General features: G+C 37.0%; 1 protein-coding gene across 12 annotated transcripts in view; it reads left to right on the top strand.

Moving 5' to 3' along the window:
* The window catches only part of TRDN (triadin), a 355,819-nt gene that overhangs the window by 162,104 nt on the left and 171,341 nt on the right, over window positions 1–22,374 (top strand). The window lies entirely within an intron of this gene.

The raw sequence follows: 22,374 nt of genomic DNA, 5'->3' as shown, positions 1-22,374 counted from the left end.
AACACCACTTTGCAAAGCTAAGAAGCTCAGAGAGAATAATGCAGCCCATTAAGAAATAACATTGTTCAACAGCTTAGATTTTTGCTTTCTATTTAGTTGTGCTTTAATTCTTGTTCAAACATGAATACCGGCTTCTATTCAGGTTAAGCTTAAGTCTAGGTGAAAAAGATAGTTGTCTTATATCATGAAATATTATGGTTTGGTGTTAAGTGTTCTCACCCCAAATATTTCCTCCACTGGTGTCAGCGATGCTTGAAATTCCACCATTAGAGATACTCCATTCCTTTGAGTTATGAAGAAATTGTCCTCTATTAAAATGCAAATCTCCTAGGGCTTGTGTGTCTGGGGTAGCAAACTAATTCTTCTCAGTTATTAACACTTAAAGTGAATGAGATTTCCAGATCTTCTCTGTGTAATAATAGGCTGGAAACAATGCCCTAGAAAATGAGGCAGCAGGTAAGCTTCAGTGAAGGAGAGGTTGGAGAGAGAGCTTCAAAGTAGGCCGTTGTGTGGGGAGAGCAGGACTGGATGGCATCAGTGAAAACCTTTTGCTTCTTAGGGAGTATATAGCCTATGTCAGGAGGGAAAAGGTGATGGTGAAGGATCCTGGAAAGGGAGACCATAGGATGCTAAACTAGGTACTAGAAAGTAGCAAATAGGAATTGCAGGAAATCCTCAACATCATGCTGTAACCAGGGTAAAAAAAAAATCATAAAATAGTAAGAGTTGCATGATGGTATAGGACTCATAAAATGCTCAGGAAGAGACCTCCAGGTGTTCTGTGGGTCTGAGAACTCATTGCCAAATACTTTGCATCCACATTTTTATCATTAAGGATGTATTATTGTGGAGTCTGTGGTTATTATCGAACACTCATTTATTTTGTTTGATTTAAAACTTTCCTCATGTCCCTGGTGAAATATGTATCTTATCATAAGACAGGGGAAATGCAATTCTGACTATATGATGATACTGAGAACTTGGTTGCTTGGGTCAGAATGTCTGTGCCATGATTGGGTGCTAAAGGGAAACAAGGTTCTCCTTTCTGGACCATCAGTTTCGCCAAGTATTTGCAGAAGGAAGTTTTAAATTGTAACCTTCAAAGTATTTGTTATATGTTTGCAAATGCAAAATCAGAAAAATACTTTCACCAAAACTCAGCGATGTGTGTGGTTGTCGTTTGGGTTTGGTATCAGATTTTTGGGAGAAAGGCAGCACACCTTTATGTACAGTGAGTGGTGGGAAAATTCGATATTTCTCTGTTACTGGGAGACCTGTGTTATTAACTCACCAGTCATGTCAAAGCGAGGTTGTACACCACTGGCAAGAGAACTGATTATGCCAATATCACTTCCCACAAGGTCAGAGTTCATTCGTTCACTCCCGACAAGGCCAGGGCTCATGTGCTCAACCATTGAAACAGAGAACGAACTGGGTGGTCGCTCAGCATACCTGGGGAGGACTGCTCAGCCAGTGTTGAAAAATAACTTTGTCCTTCTTGGAACCAGTTTTCCATGTGTGTGTTTGTCATTTTTACTTTTGATGGCACAAAATACTATTGGCTCTTAAAAATTAGTTCAACTTCCTAATGGAAATATGTATAAATTGTTTGTTTACAAGCTCTTAACCCCTAAACTCTCAAAATTGTGTGTGTGTGTGTGTGTGTGTGTGTGTGTGTGTGTGTGTGAATGTGTGTGAGAGAGAGACAGAGAGAGAAACAGACACAGAGGTTCAATTAATACTGGTTTTAACTCTTGTTTCTTTTTAGAGCTTAATAATTCTCCAACTGTATTTTCATGTGAGAGGCAATATGGTTTAAAAACAGCCAGTTTAAAACATGGAAGTAGTCATTTCCTGAGATAATGAGAGAAATTGAAAATAACCTGAAATCTTGAAGAGCTGGGGCACATATGTCATTTCTTCCTAAAATAGTTGGAGGAATATGGCAGAATGTGTGATGCCACTACTCTAGCCCTAAAGAGCAGAAAATTTACAAGGCATGATATATGCCTAGACACTTAGGGGTTTTATCATATTTTATTGTATTTATATTGACTTTCATACTATTTACATTTATATAACATATAAAGTTACCCATATATTATATGGTTATTTTATTTTATTACGTTTATATATTATAATTATGTAGATGCAAATGAACCTAAGACTTAAATTCGCTGATAAATGATCCTGTACTGCCTGAAACTGGTAAATCGCACTTGGCAAATGATCGATGCTAGGGAAAATGTGGCTGGGATTTTGCAGGATATCAAATTGCCAGTTCACAAATTAATAATGGTTGGAACTGGGTAATCGGTGCATCAGGGTTCGTTATAATAATCTCTTGTTTTGTATATAGTTCAAATTGTCCTGGTGAAAACAAAGAGCTGCCACTTAAAAAACCCCGGATGAAATGGGGAAAAAAGTCACCAGGATATTTTTACAGTGTTAGGAGGTATTTCTCAGCCTGAGTAGCAGGACAAAAAGCAATGAAGAAAGGAAATAAAAACTTTTAAAAACCGTCTCCCTATGCTTATGTCAGCTTTGAGCGTTAGACATTAACACACCACTCAAGTTAGGACAAGCAGAAGGGCTTCCGTGCAGGAGAGTGGATGCGTACACGGAGGGGGGAGGGGAGGGGTGATTGGAAGACCTCCAGTCAAGGGGCTGCTGCTCCTGGATTGTTGAGACCAGGTCACAAGTCAGCTGGTCTGAAAGCTGCTTCAGTCCCCGAAGCTTCTCTTAACACCCGCAGATCAGATGCTGGAAATGCTGAGGCCAGCCTTGGCGACTGACTCACCTCCAAGTAACCTTCATCAAAACATCTCTGCTTTTCCGTCTCCTGGAGACGCATCTAGTTGGTAGAATTACAGCTACCGCAAGTGAGTCTGGAAGATGTGGGGTTTGGGCATTCCATTTTTTCCACCCGGAAGGAGGGTAAAATGGAAGTTGAAAGAGGCTATCCAAGGTCTCTATCATAAAGACACAGTAATGTTTTGTAAGATAAAACTCATATAATAAGAGAAGGTTTTTGAAGGCCTGAATTGCACGAAGATGGCTCAATCAAGCAGGGTGATACAAACGCGGCAATTTGAAGGGCCCACGAGACGTACTTAAATGGAGTTTGTGTTGTTCTTTACCTAAACCGTAGGTCAAACAAGCATGGAAATTCTTCCTCTTCATTTCACAAAATAACATTTTGGAAGAGATAATTTTCTTAGTGCTTGATGAGATGATAATGATTAAAAAAAGTTAAAAGTTACTTTTCCTTGTAATGAAAACAGTTTTAACCCGGAGAAAACACATAGACCATCATAGAAGTGGGTCAAAACTATGATTCATTTCTCTCAGATCGGCCTTTTTGGAGTTATAAGTTATTATACACTTTTTGGAGTTAAATTCATTACCACCCTGTAATGTTTATGAGCCTATTAATTATGAAGATGATTTTGACATGATAACTGATAATGGCTTAAAATGATGTTTCATTATCACACTTTGCAACATGATTTTTTTCCCCAAGAATTATCTCAATAGGACTATAAATTACAAGCAAGATCCTGAAAAACCGGACTAATTTTTTCTGGGATAGTTGCTAGAAAATGGCAGCTTCACTCATTCATTTATTCTTGCATGCATTCTTGCAGGACACATTCACTTAATGCCTACTACCTCCCACCGTTGTACTAGGAGCTGAGTACACAGCGGTGGATAAATGAACATAAGCCCTAATGGAGGTAACTATTTGAGAAGGGAGGCACACAGTGAATTAGTGAACATAACGTCCATAAGTACAACTTGGGGTGAGGCCCATAGGGGAAACAAATTTGGGGTAATGACAGAAAGCTGAGGAGCTATTTAAATAGATGAGCTTGTTAGAGCAGACTTTTCTAAGAGAAAACAGTTAAATTGGAATCTGATAAATTGGAAGGATCCAGCCATTGATATATGCATCTTTATGTGATGTGTGAATATGGTGTGTGTACGTGTGTGTGTGCGTGCGCGCACATGTGTATGACAATGTATATGGGCATATGTCTTAGAGGAAATAGTATAAGGGGTCAGAATATGCAGGGACGTATGTAGGTGTTTGTATTTATTGAAAGTGTGATAGGAAACACTTGAAGGGTATTAGCAGTGTAGGAAAACATTCTGATCTATGTTTTATACAAGTATACACTCATTTTGATAATGGGTAAGAGGGAGAAAAGGGAAGAGGTAAGCTAGTTAAAGGATGGTATCATTTATTGAGATGGGGAAGCCTATATAGGGAACAGCTGTGATAGAAACAATCTAGAGTTTCCTCTTGAGTATGTTAAGTTTCAAGTGTATGTGACATATCATTCATGGTTTGTATCAGTAACTATTTTAATTGTTTTACAATACTAACTCATTCAATCTTTATAGTAAATGAATAAACAAACTGTTATAATCCTATTATAAATTAAGCAACCTAAGACACAGAGAGGTTAAGTAACTTGCCCAGGGTCACACAGTTTGTAAATGTCAGGGTCAGGATTTTAACCCATATACAATGAAGAGGCAGTCAGATATATGGGTCTGGCTCTCAGAGGGGATTCTGAAGTAGAGCTACAAATACAGAAATCCATATAGATCATAGTTATTGCCCTGGGAATAGATGAGATTACCCAGAGACACTGTCAAAAGAAAAAGAGAGTGGGATACAGAATCAAGGCCTGGGGAATTCCAACATGTAGAGATTAGATAATGGAACATAAAGCAAAAGAGGCTGAAAGGAATTGTTGGCGAGGTTAAAGGAAAAGCAAAAGAGTTCAGTATTAGAGACATTTCAGAAATGGATGGTTCAAGAATCACAAAGTCATCAACCTTGGAATGTTTTTTAGAAGCTGTGATAGGAGGACAGGAAAGATGAGAGCACCTCCTCTGGAGTGCAAGAAGAAAGCCAGATTGCAGGGCAGTGCAAAATGGAGAAGAAAGCAGTGATGGTTTTTTAATTGTGTCTATAGGAAAAGTAAATACTCTTTCTTGTCTTGTTTAGCTTTGTTTTGGGAGGTGAATTTAGAGCCTATGGTCATAAACACAATGTGAGAGACTGATGCTCCAAGGGACAGGGGATAAATGGAAGTCTAAGAGATAATTTAGAATTCATTTTTGATGAGGACATGGGTGAAAAAAATATTCTGCTTTTTTGGAGATAATGCCACAGATGGTCCAGTAGTAAAAAGTTGGTGCTTTCAGGTTATGAAGAAGAATCATTCTAGATTGCCTTATAAAAAGAAGCATGCATTTGCAAGATATACAATGTAAGATTAGGCAACTCTGGTGATAAAACTAGAACTCCAACAGTAAATACAATCTGAGTTGAAAACCTCAGTTTTAGAAAAAGACGTATCAAAACGTCCTTGATGTTCACTGACTGGTAAAAGGTAAGTTTGTGAGAAGTACTTTACTGTTTTTAAAAAATTATTCATTCATAAAAAACCCACAAAAACTCATAAGGTTTATGCTGTTTTAAAGAATGCAACCCTATCTATTTCCATAGCATATTTTCAATTATTGTCTGGGGCAAATACAATTAAATTCTGCACAAACTAATATCTTTGACTATTTGATTTCATTTCTCTATATAAGTCTACTTTTGTCATTGAAAAATTGTAAATAATACTTTATAGAACCATATAGCTTTGAATACGTCATTAAATTTTATGCCTACCAGACATAGAATAGCATCTATTTTACTCTATGAATCTTTTGTAACAGATTGTTCTAGCTACTAGAGCTCCAAATAATTTACATGGCAGATTACAGACCACTAAAATAAATTTATACATAATTAAAAGTAACTTCCTTGAAATATATGTACAGATATCACTGGGTAAGGCAATACATAGTATCTTTCATATGCTTTCGCTGCTAAGTTTTAGTGTAAAAGAGCAAATTTCTATTTTCAGACGTATATTTTGAGAAGATTATTATAGGTTTTTATGCTCACTCTATCTCTTCCTCTCTATTTGAAAAGTACTTGGTTTTAGAAAGTTATCTTATATTTGAATATTGTATTTTGCACATATGTATTTGGGAAGGATTTGACAAATATATCAGCTAAGTATTATTTGTGAAACACTTTGAAACCTAGATTAATTTTTTTCCAGAGTTCTACAAATTTTGTAGTAATCTACCAGTTAATATCAAGTTACAAAGAAACGGATACTTCACACACTTTTGAGTGGTATCAGAGCAGTTATATTAATGCACGCTTTAAATGAAATTATTAAAAAATTTGTTGAGGCAAGTAAATAATGGGAAATCTGGCACAAATAGACCGGATCTAATTAATAATTTCTAGCCTTGACTTAGGGGTGCTCTGTAATTATAAGGCAACAGTATATGCCTTTCAAGTTAGCATTTTGCTCCCGTATAGATTAGGTTGCAAGTTGGAGTTCAGATGATGGCAGCTTGACTATATTAAAAGCATTTACAATGCTTGGATTGCCTTAAAGGCAAAAGAATATATTTTAAAGCGTTTTGTAATCACAGAGATGTAAGACAAGAGTTGCTTATTCTCTAGAGGGCAAGGATTTTGTAATGGAACAATACAGGAATGTCTGCTGACTTGTTACTTAATATGATAGCTTTGATTACCTCTTATATCACAACTGGATTAGCCACATAGAAACTCAACTGCCTCGGAGAAGGTGAGAGAGAAGTAATATCATGCCATGCTGTGGGATCTCTGGAGATAACCCTCCGTGTTCTAGCTTTTGGTTTGAACAATGCAAAAGTGTGTTTGGGCCCAATGCTAACATGAAGCAAAGGTATTTCAATTTAAAAAAGAATTTAAAATACATCTTAAACCTCAGAAAGGGAAAAAGGTTTCTATTAAAACATATTAAGCCTGGAAAAAAAGGGACTGGTACACAAGTGACTACTTTCAATCTTCTTAATACTTACTATAATCAGAACTACCCTCCCAATTAAGACAGAAAGAAAATAACCCCTAAACTTGAGTTGTGTTGCATTTTGTGAAATACTTTCAAGAGGGAGGATTAAGATACATATGAGAAAGAATCAGTAAGTAGACTGCAAGTATTTCTTTGTTTGCATGAGCATATCGATATTTTAAGTATTTCCTGTACCCATATTAGATAAATTATTTTTAACTACAGTTTACATTCAGAATGAATTATTTTCTGAAAAAAATAAGAAACAAAATAATTTAATTTAACATCAAAACAAAGTGGTCTCTTGTAAACATCATAAATTAAATTTTAATGAGATGATTTGCAAAGTGGTACAAGAAGTGAGATATCAAGTAGAAATAAGATTTTTTATTAGAAAACGTGGAGGTATTTTGACTAGTTTGTTAGGGAATTACATAGCCTGAGTTTTCCTTGTGATCTGAGATACACATTTAAGCATATAGTTGTGAAATATCTACTAATTTTTAAAAATTATATGTCCTAAAAGTCTATAAGATTTTTCATTCTGTGAAAGCAAAGCCTAAAAACTATAAATGATATTTCCTTCAAGTTCAGCTTCTCCCAGTTTACCAAAAGCAAACTTTCAAAATAGCTTAGCAAATTCTGACAATATGTAGTCTTTTTATCAGGAGCATTTTTAAAGTAGTGACAGTTAAATATATTCACTGTTTTCTCGTTTAATCCTTGCAACAACTCTTGGGATGGGGAATATAATGCCCGTTTTATAGAACCCAAAATTGGAGCAGTTAAGTAACTTGGCCATGGTAACCAGTTAGTAAAGGCAGTAGGAGTTCACCAAAGAAATCCCATTGTCTTTTGCAACCCTCAAATATTTTTTTGCCAATTCTAGGAAATGATGATTGTAGATTGCTTTAGTGTCTTTGTCTTTGTCCTTTCTTTCTTTTCTTTTTTCTCTTATTAGTTTGAGGTCATATTACAGACAGGCATAAACATCGAGGAAAGAAATAAAGAGAATATATTGTGGGCCTAATTCTTTTTCTTTTAGAAATCCTGCTTTCCTTCCTTCTTTCAGTCGGCAAATATTTACTAAGAGTATAATATTGGCAAGGAAATCTGCTAAATATTGGAGATAGATCGGTATAACAGACATGGCACTTGTTCTTAAAGACCTTGGAAAAGAGGAAAATAAATAGACATTTATAACGTACTGTGAGCACTGCCCCAATAGGGCGGATACAAGAGCTCACACTGAGAGCAAGGCATAAGTATGGAAACTGTGTCTCTTTCCTGGTAGGTTGCCTATTAGACATTTAGAACAGGAATGCCACAGACTTATGTCATTAGGCATATGACCTAGATGCATTTAACATATTTTTAAACAGGATGGAGATTGGAGCACATAAAATTTTAACTAGTTTATGACTGAGGATACTTGCTTTCACAAGTGGCAGGCCATTTAAAATAAGGAATTTATTTATTTATCCAATTTACAGTTCTAGATTAAACTCTCTTCAAGGTCAACTTGACCCAGGGGTAAAATGATATCATCCAAATGAGATTTATCTCTCCATTTTTTTAGACTGTGATTTCTCTTGGTATCGGCTCAAATGACTGCAAATTGGCCATATCAGGTGCTGCCTGCCTTACATCCTCTCTTGTTTATGTCCTGTGGGAAAAAGAGAGCTCAAACAGAAAACCTGATTTGGGTAAAACTGGTCCTATGGGTCCATTTCTAAACTAACCTTTGTGGTGAGAATGAAGAAATAATCTGTCTTAGGTTAGGGTTAGTTTCTATCCCTTGAGCAGAACAAATGAACTTTGTCCAAGATATTTGGACTGAAATTAGAGGGGAGATTGATTCCCTGATAGCTAAATTAGTATAATAAAACCACAATAAAATGGAGCCGTCACTACATGGGAAAACAAAACAAAACGAAATGAAACAAAACATAGGAGTTCTCTTCAAGAATTTATTTCTAGGTAAGTGATTTTAATTTTTAAAATTTATTTATAGAATAGAATAAAGGACAACTTTTTTAGTTGCCATCTATGGGGAGAATACTTAAGTATTTTAGAAAAGTAACTCAACATAGGGTAGTATAGTGTGGAAAACAAGAGCAAATGAAGTTGCAGATTTCTTCCACTAAAATATACCTAGAGAAAAGAGTGAAATCCTTCCTCTGTACTTTGGATAAGAATCTTTGATTTTAGGAAAGATCTTTTAAAACAAATCTGATTATATTCAGGAAAAGAGTACTTTGGGACTATGAAATGGATATAAGAAACCAGGGAGAACATCAAAGCCATATTAAAAACTTTGATGTACTCTCTTATCTAGGTGTAGACTTACTCTTTATTACCTCCAAGAATTAGGACTCAATCATGGAAGACAGGGAAAGACAATGTGGGATATTCAAGATTATGTAAAGAATCTTCTCTGAGTTGCCTGGCTAGCTCAGTCAGAAAAGCATGAGACTCTTGATCTTGGAGCTGTGAGTTCAAGCCCTACCATGGGTGTAGAGATTACTAAATAAAATAAAACAAAAACTTAAAAAAAAAAAAAAAGAATCTTTTCAGTCAGTGAAGTCTACCATTTCAAATATTCAAGCAGAAGAGGAGTGGGTGTCTCTGGGATTTGTGAAAGTAAATCCTGTGAGAAGAATGATTATATTGAATTTAAGGAGACTGATCAGACTCAATTTTTCCAATATTAAACATCAGGCTTAGTGAAACTGATGTCTAGATTATTTAACCTTGTAAATGAAGGTTTTTATTATCATGATTTAAAATTTGGCCATCTGTCAAACTCCCCTAATTGGTTAGTTATAACCAAATAAAAGTTTGGTTAAGAGTCGATTCCAGGAAGTGAGATCAGAGCAAATGGTCATTGCATATAAGCTGAATTCTGAATTCACACTTTCCTGATTGTCTGCTAGAACTTAAAACATTATTCCAAATCTAGTCAGAGAATGTGTTATCGATGTCTGCATAAACCCCTGACACTGTGAAAAAAGGAAATAAAATATATTATATATATGAAAGGATGATTAATTTTCCTCAGGGTAAGAATATCTTGAGACAGCTCAGTAGAAAAATTCCAGTGACAATAAACTTAAGGTAGGAGGGATAGTGTAACAGTTACTTATGGTGCAAAAGACAGGGGAAAAAGTTTTCAGACAACAAAAGTGTTCAGGCTCGAAAATAAGAATTGTGGTTACGTGTTAGGAAATTTTCCTCTTTAATTGAAGGGGTCATGGGAGCATATGTAATACTTCCCTAATTAAAAGAACTCTTTCGTTTTCCAAAACATAATTTCAGTCTCAGGAAAAAGTATAGCAATTATGTTAGTCACTGCCCATATCCTATGAGCTATATAAATCTTAGAATATAAGGTCACAAAGATGAACAAATGAAAAAGCTAATGCCAAAACGCATCAAGAGCAGAGAAGATAAAAACAGTTGTCCTGAAAGACACTGTGCAGATGTAAAGGCAGGTACATACTCAAGTTACAGCAGTCAGAGGACAAAGGGGCAAAGGAACTGAACATGTGAAACAAGTCTACCAAGAGAATATGTTGAAATACTTGGGCCCTCTACTCCCTAAAAATATGTATATGCACCGAAGTTCTTAGGAATTTATACTACTTCCTGCTGTGCCTCACAGGCAGCACGGGCTTGGTGACATGTGTTGAGTCAATGCTGAGTCTTTTGAAATGATGCTGCCCTGCGATTCTATTTCCTTTTATGAATGGAATTCTACTATTAGTTCACTCTCTTCTTTCTGAAACTACTTTTTCCAAACCTTTACCCTTTTCTCAACCTCCATCTATCTACCCTTCTTCTCTATCAGCTGAATATCTTGCTTCCTAGTTCTCTAAGAAAATAACAATTAAAAGAGAGCTCTTATGAGCTCTGACCGTTGAATCTACTAACATACTTCATCTGTCTCTTTGTATCCTTAGCTTTCTTGGCTGAATGCAATATAGGAACAACCTTTGCACTGGTGCATAAGATGCTGTCCTCCTCTGCTAACTCGGGAATATTGGTTGCTCCAGCATTTTAGTCCTTTGCAAATTCATTTTGACTTCTTTGGTCATTCTCAGCAGCACACAACATGCTATCCCATCTCTTATGTATTAAAAAAAAAAGTTCTCCTGTTGATGGTGCATCCCCCTTAGTGCATCCCATCTCTAAGATCTGCTTAGAGCAAAACTCTTCCGAGCTGTCTACACTCTCCTTCCAGTATCTCACGTACCTGCTGAACTCAAGCTTTTGTCCCCATACAATCCCTGTTGTCACTACTGACCTCCACGTTACCAAATCTGATTGTGAATCCTCAGTTCTCAAGAGCGTTTGACAGTTGCTCTCTATTCACTTAGCCTCTTGGACCATAGTTTTTCCTTCCTTTTAACCTCTCTGGTCACTTTTCCTTGGTCTCTTTTGCTGGATTCCTCCTTTTCTTTCTGGTATGTAAAATATGGAAGCACTTCAGGGCTCAATTCTAAGTGTCTTCCTTTCTCTGTACTTAACTTCCTATGTGACCTCATACAGGCCCATGGTTTTAATAGCACCTTTGTGATAATGAGGGAAATGTATGTATGTCTCCAAATGTATGTCTCCAGCTCTGATGTCTGTCGAAACTCCACACCTATCTATCTCTTTGCTTATTTCACATTTCATAAAATTTCACATTTCATTAAAATACAAACTCAAATCTTCACAAGCACACACACACACACACACACACACACACACACACACACACACAAGAATATGCTCCCTATACTTAGCTTTTTGCTCTTAACAGTAAGTTATCACATAATTTTTTTTTTTGCTTAGACTCAAATCTTCAGAATCACATTTGACTCATTTATTTCTCCTCATCAACCTATTATTAAGTTCTGTCACCCTCACTTTTGAAATATGTTTGGTAGCTGATCCTTTCTCACAATCTTTAAGAACCACACCAGTTTGGGAATCATCATCTCTGGCCTCTACATGTAAGGTTACACTGCAAAAACAACCACAACAAAACCCCTAAAAATTCCAGCAAGTTTGGCAAAGTTTATTTCGTTTGTGTTACGTGTTGAGAAAGGGGCTCTACTCATCATAGCTATGCAGAGACCTGGGCCGATAGAGACCCCACCTCCACCTGCATCCACCTTATAGAGGCTTCCGTCTCACTCAGAGTAAAATCTAAGTTCTTCACAATGCTGGAAATGGCTGTCCAGGAACCACTGGCTGAAGATAACTCCAGGGTGGCATTTCTCATGCAGCAAGTTCATTAACTAAGCCTCTAACCACAGGCCCTTGCCATTTCGAATAACATGTTTGAACAAATTTCTTTCATTTCAAATAGAACCCATAGTTTCAGCTTTTGGGTCTCACAAGTATGTGCAAATTTTAATTTGCTGTTCCAACTGAATTTTAGCCTCACTCAAATTTTATCAAAATGACAGCTATAATCAATGTGTGAGGTCTTTAGCTAGCAAGTGGTTTTAATAAAACTACAGGCAGAAAGCTAATTAATGTATGAGTTATTCCTCCTTGTGTGTAGAGAGCTTGTAAAAATATAACACACATCAAAAGCCAGGATTTCAACTTTGTTATAAAATGGTTGCTAGGAAAGAATTTAGCCTTCATCAGAAGTATCGGATGTGTGAAAGTCAGCACAAAGGAAGTAGACCAGAACAACCAATTAGGAATGGGAAGGGGAGGTAAGGCAGGAAGGAGTTAAATACTGCAGCTCAAGAGACAGTTTTCATTCAGTTTGATGCATCAGTAATACTAGGTATAACGTATCCTTGTGTGGCATTGAATTCAGGTAGGTTGAGTACATACATATGATCAGTTAAAAACTCTATGTTCTTGCCTGATGGAAGACGGTATTGACAAAGTGGCAGTAGATAGTTAAAATCCTCCCCTCTGGCACTTCTCTGTTCTTCTCATTTGGATGTAAGGCTCTTCCCTTGAACTCCAATCACATTGCTCAAGTGGAGGTTCAAATCTTCATCACTGATCCACCTGCCAATGACCCCAGTTGGGCTGGAGTCTTGTCCACAGACCTTTTTAAAAAAGACAAAAGGAAGATGGTCTCTTCTTGTTAGGTGATTAAGTAATGAGAGCCCAGGAAATGTATTGGTCACACTTATACCCTTGTTGTAACAGATAATCTTGAAAATAATGCTGACAAGTAGAAGCAGAGGAAAGGATGATGGCAGAATTTTAATGGGATTTCAAGCCTAGGATGCAGGTATCCCTGGAAACCACCATCCACCTGACCTCCTGCAGTTAGGTTACATCATTTAATTAATTCCTCTGTTTTTTTCAAGTTAGTGTATGCGGGGATTCGATCATTTCCAACCTACATGCTCATTACCAAATGAAACCTCCATACAGGTTTAGAATAGCTGTAGCAATTTAAAAACTATTAAATTGTGGGGGGAGATAACAAATCATATCAGGATTTTGATGGATCTCACCTTGCTACACAAATTCTTATGAGAAAAATAATCCTCTGATATTTATTCATAGATGCTTATTATATGGTGTCCTGCTTTAGAGAATGAATATATATATATTTATATATATATATTTATATTTATATATATAAATATTTTTAATTTAATCAGACTTAGAAGTAAGACTATATTTGTCAATTCAGCAGTTGGTTGCCAGAAAATATTATGGTACTATAATTTAAAAATTTTATGACTAAAAGCAGGGTGACTCTCATTTATTTTATTTTATAGATAAAGAAGAAAATAAAACCCAAATGATTCTTTTAAATTTATTCTGAGTTCAAACTTGCCTTTCTTTTTGACGTTCAATTTGAAAAGATGGCATTTTATAGCTGCAGTATAAAATTAACTACATGTTTATCTCTCCAAACTATTAATAAACACGGTGAGTCAGCCCAAGACAAATTGGAGATAACACAATATCCCATAATGCTGTTACATTTATTAGCTTCACTAGTTATTGTAGTTAGAAAGAACTCACTCTCCTTTCTGTTACATGATAATTCATAATTAATTCCTGTTACACCTTTTTGCTATTTTTTTTCCTAACAGCCCCTTGAAAATACATATCCTCTCTATTATAAATTGCAGTATCTATTAGAAATCTAGGAGGTTTTAAAACTTATGATAATTGTCATTATTGTGATAAACAGAGGATAATTAGAGGAGTTTGTAATTTAGAACTTAACCTTAGGTGGTTAAGCCCTAAAGACATCAAATGCTTCCTTCATTAGGTCTAAGTCTTGTTACGTAACTTTGCACAATTTTGTTCAACTATTTTATCTTGAATGACTCCTTGTAAAATTGTGAACAATACTGATTTGCCATTAGAATCTTCATGTGAAGATCCTGAATACTTCACCAATTGTTTTTAAAAATATTTGGAGTGCCCACTACTTTGTGGGGAACATATTAGGTCTTTGATTCATCATGATGAATTCAAACGAGTTATTAAAAAAAAAAGGATTTATTATGTTACCTTGCTTGGGAATCCATGGGGAGGAATAAAAGTTATTATCGTGGCTTCCCGTTTTGATCTCTCTTTTCCCATCTCTCATCAACTTATTTCTTACCTACACTCTCATGTAATCTCTCTATACCCCGTAGCAAGATTACTTTTGTTGCTCCTGAGAGGCTACATAGATTAGGTGGGAGAGGATGAAGAAAAGTCCAGGTAAAGCATGGAGAGAGAGCAGCATGGGGAAGAGTGGGAAATGAAATTTGAAGCTAGGTCCTGATCTATAGGTGGCTGACCTTTGAGGGCACGCCTAGTTAATTTGGATGATAGTGGAAGCTATTGAACGTGTAAATGCAAAAGATTGACATGATCATATATATGTTTAAAAATATTAACCCTCCAATATTTTGTCAGTGGACAAAGAACAAGAGTAACACTTGTTAGAAAGCTATTTTAATAAATATTGTAGAGTTCAAATCTATTAAAATACTGCGGGTGAGAGGTAAGGAGGACCTGATCCAACATGGTGTATTTGGAAGAGATAACCAATCAAAACTTTATGGAAGAAATTAACACAGTTTATGGATCAGAGCGAGAGCGAGGTTAGTATTTATTTAAATGGGTTTTTCGCAGAGAAATTCCCCCCAAAATTTTGAGATCTTTGCTGTTTCCTCATTTTTTAACTAGAAGAATGTTGTTAATAAATAGATGCAAAAGTATCAGAGGAAAATGGATTTCTTCCTGTCATGATGACTTTTAGTAACACACTTGTTTTCTTGCTAGCGTTTAAGATGGCTGGTTAAGGTGAGGCTAACGAATGTGTTGGGGCAAAGAATATCCCCCTTCCCATTTTTTTTTTTTACCAACAATTAAAGTTTTGTTTCATTAATTTTTAATGTTTTTTCTTTGTTAATCTGGTTGTCTCTAGGTTAAAAGGAGTCAAAAAGTAAGAGACCGTATCAGTTTTGTTCTACACTGAACGTCTAGCACCTAGAATAATGCCAGTATAAAGCAGATGCTGAGTGTGTTCTGTGAATAAATAAAGGAAGCATCTTCCATCAAAGGAGAAGCATTTTCAATTTTATTGCCTTTAAAAAGGATTTGCCTCCTGTCAGTGAAGTTTCCACGTTCGCTTTGTCTTTCTCTGTTCACTTTTGTTCACTGTGGTCATGTGGAGAAAAGCTAAATATTGTATTCCCAGTCTCTTCTGCTGTATGTGGAGTCTTAATTAGCTTTTCAAACACATTGCAGATAAAACCTATTAATCCCCTGACCTTCACTGAATTCAAAAGTTTTTGTGTTAATTGTTTTGAGATAATAATAGACAGTTTTGCTGTTAGAAAAGTCATGGCATCTCTTCCAAGAAAACAGTAGAACCAGGAAAAGGACTTAAAAGAATGCTTGTATCTGGGCTGCCATCCTTGGCCATTATTACATGACAGAAGAGAGTCACTTCTAAACTTTATGGAAAGCATTTATTTTCTTACAACTATAATATTAGTCTTTAAAAAATGAATTCTATCCAAAGGCAGCAAAGATAGAAATTAGGTCACTTGAGATGGTTGTCATTTTATATACTAAAGCCAAAGGGGAAAGATCTAACATTAATTGTCTACCTGTTAGATTCCCAGCACTTTGCTTGTTTTATCTCCTGAAAACTTCAGGATTCCCCTTCAAATGAGATTTGATCATTCATGTCGACATTCATTTCTGCTTACAATGTTTCCATCACTCAGGTGCTGAAGATAAACTGATGAAATCACCACCCACATTTCACAGATGAGCAGACAGGATCACATATTCACTTGTTTTCAAGAATAGAAGTTCCTACTGCTTATATGAGAATGAATCATTATTTGAACTCCGTTCTCTCTGATTCCAAACCCAGGGTCAAAGCTTCAGCGATCAGCAGCAGCTTGGAGGCAGGGGGAGCTTCAGATTATCCACCGTCAAGGTGACATACATATCAGTTGGCATCCGTTGTACTGGTATAATCATTAATCACACGCTCTTTCATTTTCACGGATATCCAGTGTAGACATTTGCATCCCAGCTTTTGAAATTATTGTTTCCCAGAGATGTATATATGATGTTGAACATCAGACTCTATCACCCCCTCAGACATTATGATGCGGTTGGCTTCCTATGGGGCCTATGAAGATCTGCATTTTAAAACGGTCCCGTGCTGGCAGGTGTATTAGTCGGCTAGGGCTGACATAACAAAATACAATAAAATGGACGGCTTTAACGACAGAAATTTATTTCTCCTACTTCTGGAGGCTATCATTTGCAAGATCAAGGTGCCCAGCAAGGTAGGTTTCATTCTGAGGCTCCTTCTGGCTTTAGGCAGCCACACTCTCTCTCTATGTGCTCACACGTCTTTTCTTTGGTGTGCGCCCAGGGAGAGAGAAAGCTTTCTGGTGTCTCTTCTTATAAGAGCACTAATCCTGTCAGACCAGGCCCCACTTTTACATCCTCATGTAATGCTCACAAAGGCCCCATCTCCAAATACCAGCACATGGAGGGTTAGGGCTTCAGCATATGAATTTGGGGTAAAGAAAAAACTCATTAAGGTGTATAAAGGAAGTAGCCAGGAGCACTGAAACAGAATCCTGTGCTGGGAGTCAGAAGCCTGAATGCAAAGTCCAATCCCACCACTAGCCACATGACCTGGAGCAAGTCTCTCATCATTCCAGGCTTTGGCTTTTCCTTGATAAACTGAGAGGTTGCAGTAGCATCAGAGGCTATCTGTTGAGGTTGGGGACCAGGCGGGAGGAAGGAGTTCCTTGGGAGAGGAGACTTTGTCAAACTACATGACATTCCAGGAGGCTCTCCCATGCTAGTTGGATACGTGTGAAGAGGCGGTGATCACTGCCCTTAGGGTGTCAACGTTGGTGATGGGAGAATGCCCGTCACCGTTGCTAATGATGGAACGGGGGAAAAGGTTGGAAACTTGGGTAAATGATCCTTACTTTCTCTTTCTGAATGTAAACATCTTTTCAAAAACTTTATGATTGGATTTAGCAACTTCTTGATGAACTAACTTGTCTGTCTGCTGCTTAGTTTAACTACACAGACACACACACACACACACACACACACACAATCTGTGAAACAACAGCTGAGGACGTATTTGATGATGTGAGCACAAACTGGTTTTTTTAGTCTCTTTCCTACTGAGTTGCTGGAGGACAATAGTGTGAACATCCACCCTTCCTTGCCAGCTGGCTTGTATTCCTACACCAGGGAAATAACTGTCACACTTACCCTGCCCATTATGACAAGCTGCCTCTGGTCGAAATTATTACAGCATGTCCTTATTAGTGTCTGAATCCTGCTTCCATTTGTGCATTACACCTACCCAGTCCTGGATGAGTAATTTTACTTGTGAGAGCCAAATAAGCAAAATGTAGAATTAGCCTTGGACAAAAATAGCTGCTGTTACGAACGTGATTTAAGGGATGAAAGGGTTCAGATCATCATCTCTGGTGTCTTTGCTTAACAAAGGCAGCTAGGAGGGGTTATTGGTCTCAGAGGTGGAATGTTACTGTTACTCCATTGGAAGGAAAGTGCTCGTTGGGCTACTTCTCCTTTGTCCACAGGGCAAGAACTGTACTAGGAAAAACCAGAGAGGTGGTACGCGCAATAGGCAGTTGGCCCTTGAAGGTGTTAGGGTAGTATTTTTCTTTTTGCCCCTTGCCAGCTGCCTTTTAGCATAGGTTGAATGTGCTTTGCCTTTGACATTGTGCATTTAAATGCCAGCCCCTGCAATTTACAGTACTAAAGGGCAAAGATACATGGGGGAATGAGGAAAAAAAATTCTTCTCTCTTCTCATTGGTTGACCTTTTTGGTTCTGCTTTATATAGACATTAAAGGAGCCTCTATGACCATATTTCCAATTGCAAAACAATACAAAAATAACTCCCCATACGATGTTATTTATATACATTTCTCCTAGCCTTCATGCATTAGAATATAAAGAATACTTGCATCCCTGAGCCTGAACATTAAAAGCCAATGTTATCTCAGTTAGTTGAAAGTAAAATCTTACAGCATTCTGTGATTTTGGTGATAGGGTCACAAAACATTAATATCTAAAGAAATATGTAATAATAAAATGTTAATTTTGTATATAAGAGTTCAGGCCAACAATATTTGAGTTTGAAAGGTGTGCTTAACATGCTTACCTCGTTAATTTAGAAAATTTGTTTTATTATTTTTTAAAGATTTATTTATTTATTTTAGAGATCGAGAGAGAGAGAGAGAACAAGAAAGAGAGAGAGACAGACAGAGCACAAGGGGGAGAGGCAGAGGGAGAGGGAGAGAATCTCCAACAGATTCCCCTCTGAGTGTGGAGCCCAGTGTGGGTTTCAATCTCACAACCCCGAGATCATGGTCTGAGCCAAAATCAAGAGTTGGACGCTTAACCAACTGAGCCACCCAGGCATCCCTAGAAAATTTTAAATTATGATATATCATAATAGATCTTATGAAACAAGTATAAGAAGAAATGTAACACTGAGAAAATGAATCTGCATTCTCGGCAAATGATTTAGGGATTTCCTGCTTCTCCCTAGATGTCTTTCATTTATTCATTCACTTATTCATTAATTTGCTTATGTGAATGCTTACTCTTACCATGAGAGTCACCCTTCTTGATGCTAAGAATAATGATAAAAAAACCAAGTCCTTGCCCTTATAGAACTTCGCAATCTCGTGAAGGAAACAGACAATAAAGGGAATGTAACATGATATCTGGGAGTGACAAGTGCTCTGAGGAATTATGAGGGTAAGGGAGTAGAGAGTAAGAAAGCCACTGTTTTCCACAGGGCAGTCTGGGAAGGCCTCTCTGAGCAGAGATTGGAACAAAGTGAGGGAGTGAGCTGTGCACACCTCAGTAGAAAGAGTTCCATGTAAAGGAAAAAGGAAATGTGAATGCCCCAAAGATCAAGGGTCAGAGAAAGAAGCTGTGTGGCTGGAACAGCATGAGCAAGGTCAGAGTGGTAAGAGGCGAGGTCACACGGAGTTGTGGAGAACTGCATTATAAAGGGTTTTATTCCAAATCAGAAGGGGAGCTTTCTGAGAACAGATGAGTTTAAGCAATTACAAAAGTGGAAAAAAATTAGAAGGAATGGTATAAATATTCCTCATGTCCTCTGTGGGTTAGAAAAGCTGTTTAAATTGCATCTTGCGCGGTCCCCTCACCTCTAGGGGCATTGCTGTCACTGAATTTTGCATATAAAAATATCTTCAGAAAAGGAAAAGGCTAGTGCCATCTGATGGCCACACTTGAGAATACCATTCTCTAACTTAGAGTATTTGCAAAAATGAAAGCATTTAGGCCTAAGGGTACTAAAGCTTTCAGCGATACTCATTGCCCTAGGTGAGTTTATGTCTTGAGTACATATAGAACAGGAGTGAATTTTAGAACTCTGCTAAAAATGTGGCTGATGCTATTCCGTGCTTTGAGCAATCTTTTAGTTTAGTCCAACAAATAGTTATTTTTGTCTGTATATGTAATTCCATTCATGTAGTGAGTATTAGATAAATTCTCGTTCAGTTGAAATGAATCTAATGTCTATTCATCAGTGAGGTACCATCTACCTTTCTCAAGTATATGACTATAATCCGCTTGAATCCAGAGAGATTCTCTTACGGTGGAAATTACTGTTAGAGTGTGATTATGTGGCTAGCACACTGACTTCTTTCACATAGCGTTCACCTAATAAATGTAAATGAATTACTAGGAAAGAAATAACTACATTTTCACGTTACATAGCCATTTATCTCAAGGGCTGTGGACTCCGGCCGCTTGGCTTTGAGTTTTGGCTTCGTCACTACAAGCTTGTAGATGAACACTGGCATCCTCGTGTGGGGAGACACTACCAGTTCTGGGCTCGGGAGGGTGTTGTGCAGATTTAATGAGAAAATGTAGGTAAGATGCGTCACATAGTATCACATAGTATCTGGCGTCTTATAAGCAGTCAACACATGATCATTATTTTTATCATTATTATGGGTTTTGTTTATACTGCTGGGTATGCTGAAGGTCAAATTATGCCTTGTGGAAAAGTTACCTATGAAAAAAACAAGCAGCTTGTAAGGTTGGTTTAGTCTGATTATCCAAGAGGCGTTTGATTGAATACCTCCTTTGTCGTAAGCGCTGTTCTGGCATATTCCACAAACACATGCATTCCTGAGAAGTATTGAAACACTGTGACAGTAAGCCCCTGGGTGTTCAGTGATTGTGTTTCTAGAGCCCAGGGAGGCATCTGGCACAGAGTAGATAATCAATTAATATTTGCTGAATGAATAAATGAATGAATGAATGAATGGAAAAATATTGAAATCATCTGGGCTTACCTCTTAGCTGTGTAACTATTTAAAAATTTGATTTAAATTAAAGTTTCTGTATGTAGAAATATGGAAAATGGAACGATATTCAAAATTATATTATTGTCATTATATTTTTACCTAGGAGAATGATGTCAGTAGTAATGCTATCCTAGGGTAGTCATTTCTCAGCAATAATGAAAAGATTCTCGTATTACTCCTTGTGAGCGGGATCCCTAAAGAGATGAATTTTGGCACAACCATTACACAAATCACTAAATGTGTATATATTGGCTTTTTCTTTATTATGTACTGTAGATCATTTTAAACTTAGTTCGCATAAATACCTCCTTATTTCCTATTCAAGCAGCTAACTCTAACTCAAATATTTTAACTCTTTAACTTACAGATTTTTCCAGGTATTCCTATAGATCCTGTATAGAGATTTTTTCCCCCTAAACCTATTTTGTGTTTTAGTCATGTTTCAGTGGTCTCTAGAATTTTTAAAAACTCTATAAAAAGGATCTTGTAATCTTAATGTTAACCTTAGTCCATATTTTGGGAAGCATTAGTAAAAGATGATTTATTGGGACCTAGGAGAAGTACTAATCACAAAGACCTAGCATAGGTTCACCAAAATTAAGGCTTGAAAAATTATCCTAAAGTCTTTATCAGGTAGTAAACTGGAAGATCCAAAAATCATGTACACAGTGCATGTGTAGTGAACTTTTAAAAAGGTGCCTTGTGATATGTGATTAAAAGGGAGAGAATGGACTGAACACAAGGGACCACTAGTGATCCCGAGGACCTCTACTTACCAACGCCTAACAGTGTTGAGTTAACTTATTCAACCTGGAAGAGAGTCTAATGGTGAAACGGGGCTTCACCATTTCCTGACAGTCTGGATTTCATCATCCTTGAAAAAGAGATTGACTTGTGGCACTATTGAATATATCTTTATTTGTAGGAAGCCCGTTCACGATTCATCAGTGGTTTGTGACACATTTGGTATCATAATAGACCAGCACATCTTCAAAGTCAATAAGATTTAAAACAACTTTATGTGGGAAAGAATGCTTGCTGGGACCTATATTCACTTGCCAGCTGGCTATGTCAAACATCACTCATTGTTGAGTGCTTTCCTTACAACGCCCTACTTATTCTTACACAATTTACGTTTTTTTCAGGCTGTGAAGTCATCAATGCAATCTCACCAGAAAGAATTAATGCCTCTCCTTGAGTGCTTTAGTCACTCCTAAGTAACTTTGAGTCATAGTACTATACTATACTGTTAAAAAAAAATTCTCATTTTTTAATAATCAGTATTTTCTGGTGCTTCACCAAGTTACTATTTCAGATATACTCCCAATTAGAGTGGTGCCCATAATTTGAGGGTTTGATGTCAGAAAGTACAGGTATATATAGATCTCTGCACTTGAAGCATTTTTGAGAATCTCTTCAGGAGCGAATAAGGATGACGTGTTCAAGCTTTGGCTCAGCAAACTGTTCCCTCCTTCAGTCACCAGTTTTACTCCCAAGACTCACTAGCTGGGAGCCTGGAATGCTTATGTGATTACCATTACTTCTCCCATTGCCCTCAGCGCTGAGAATTTGTTGAGCACTATGTGATAAAAGCTT

This window comes from Ursus americanus, chromosome 11 (genome assembly GCF_024610735.1).
Source record: "Ursus americanus isolate L20-20 chromosome 11, mUrsAme1.1.p, whole genome shotgun sequence".
NCBI lineage: Eukaryota > Metazoa > Chordata > Mammalia > Carnivora > Ursidae > Ursus > Ursus americanus.
This window is presented reverse-complemented; position numbering and strand designations above follow the sequence as displayed.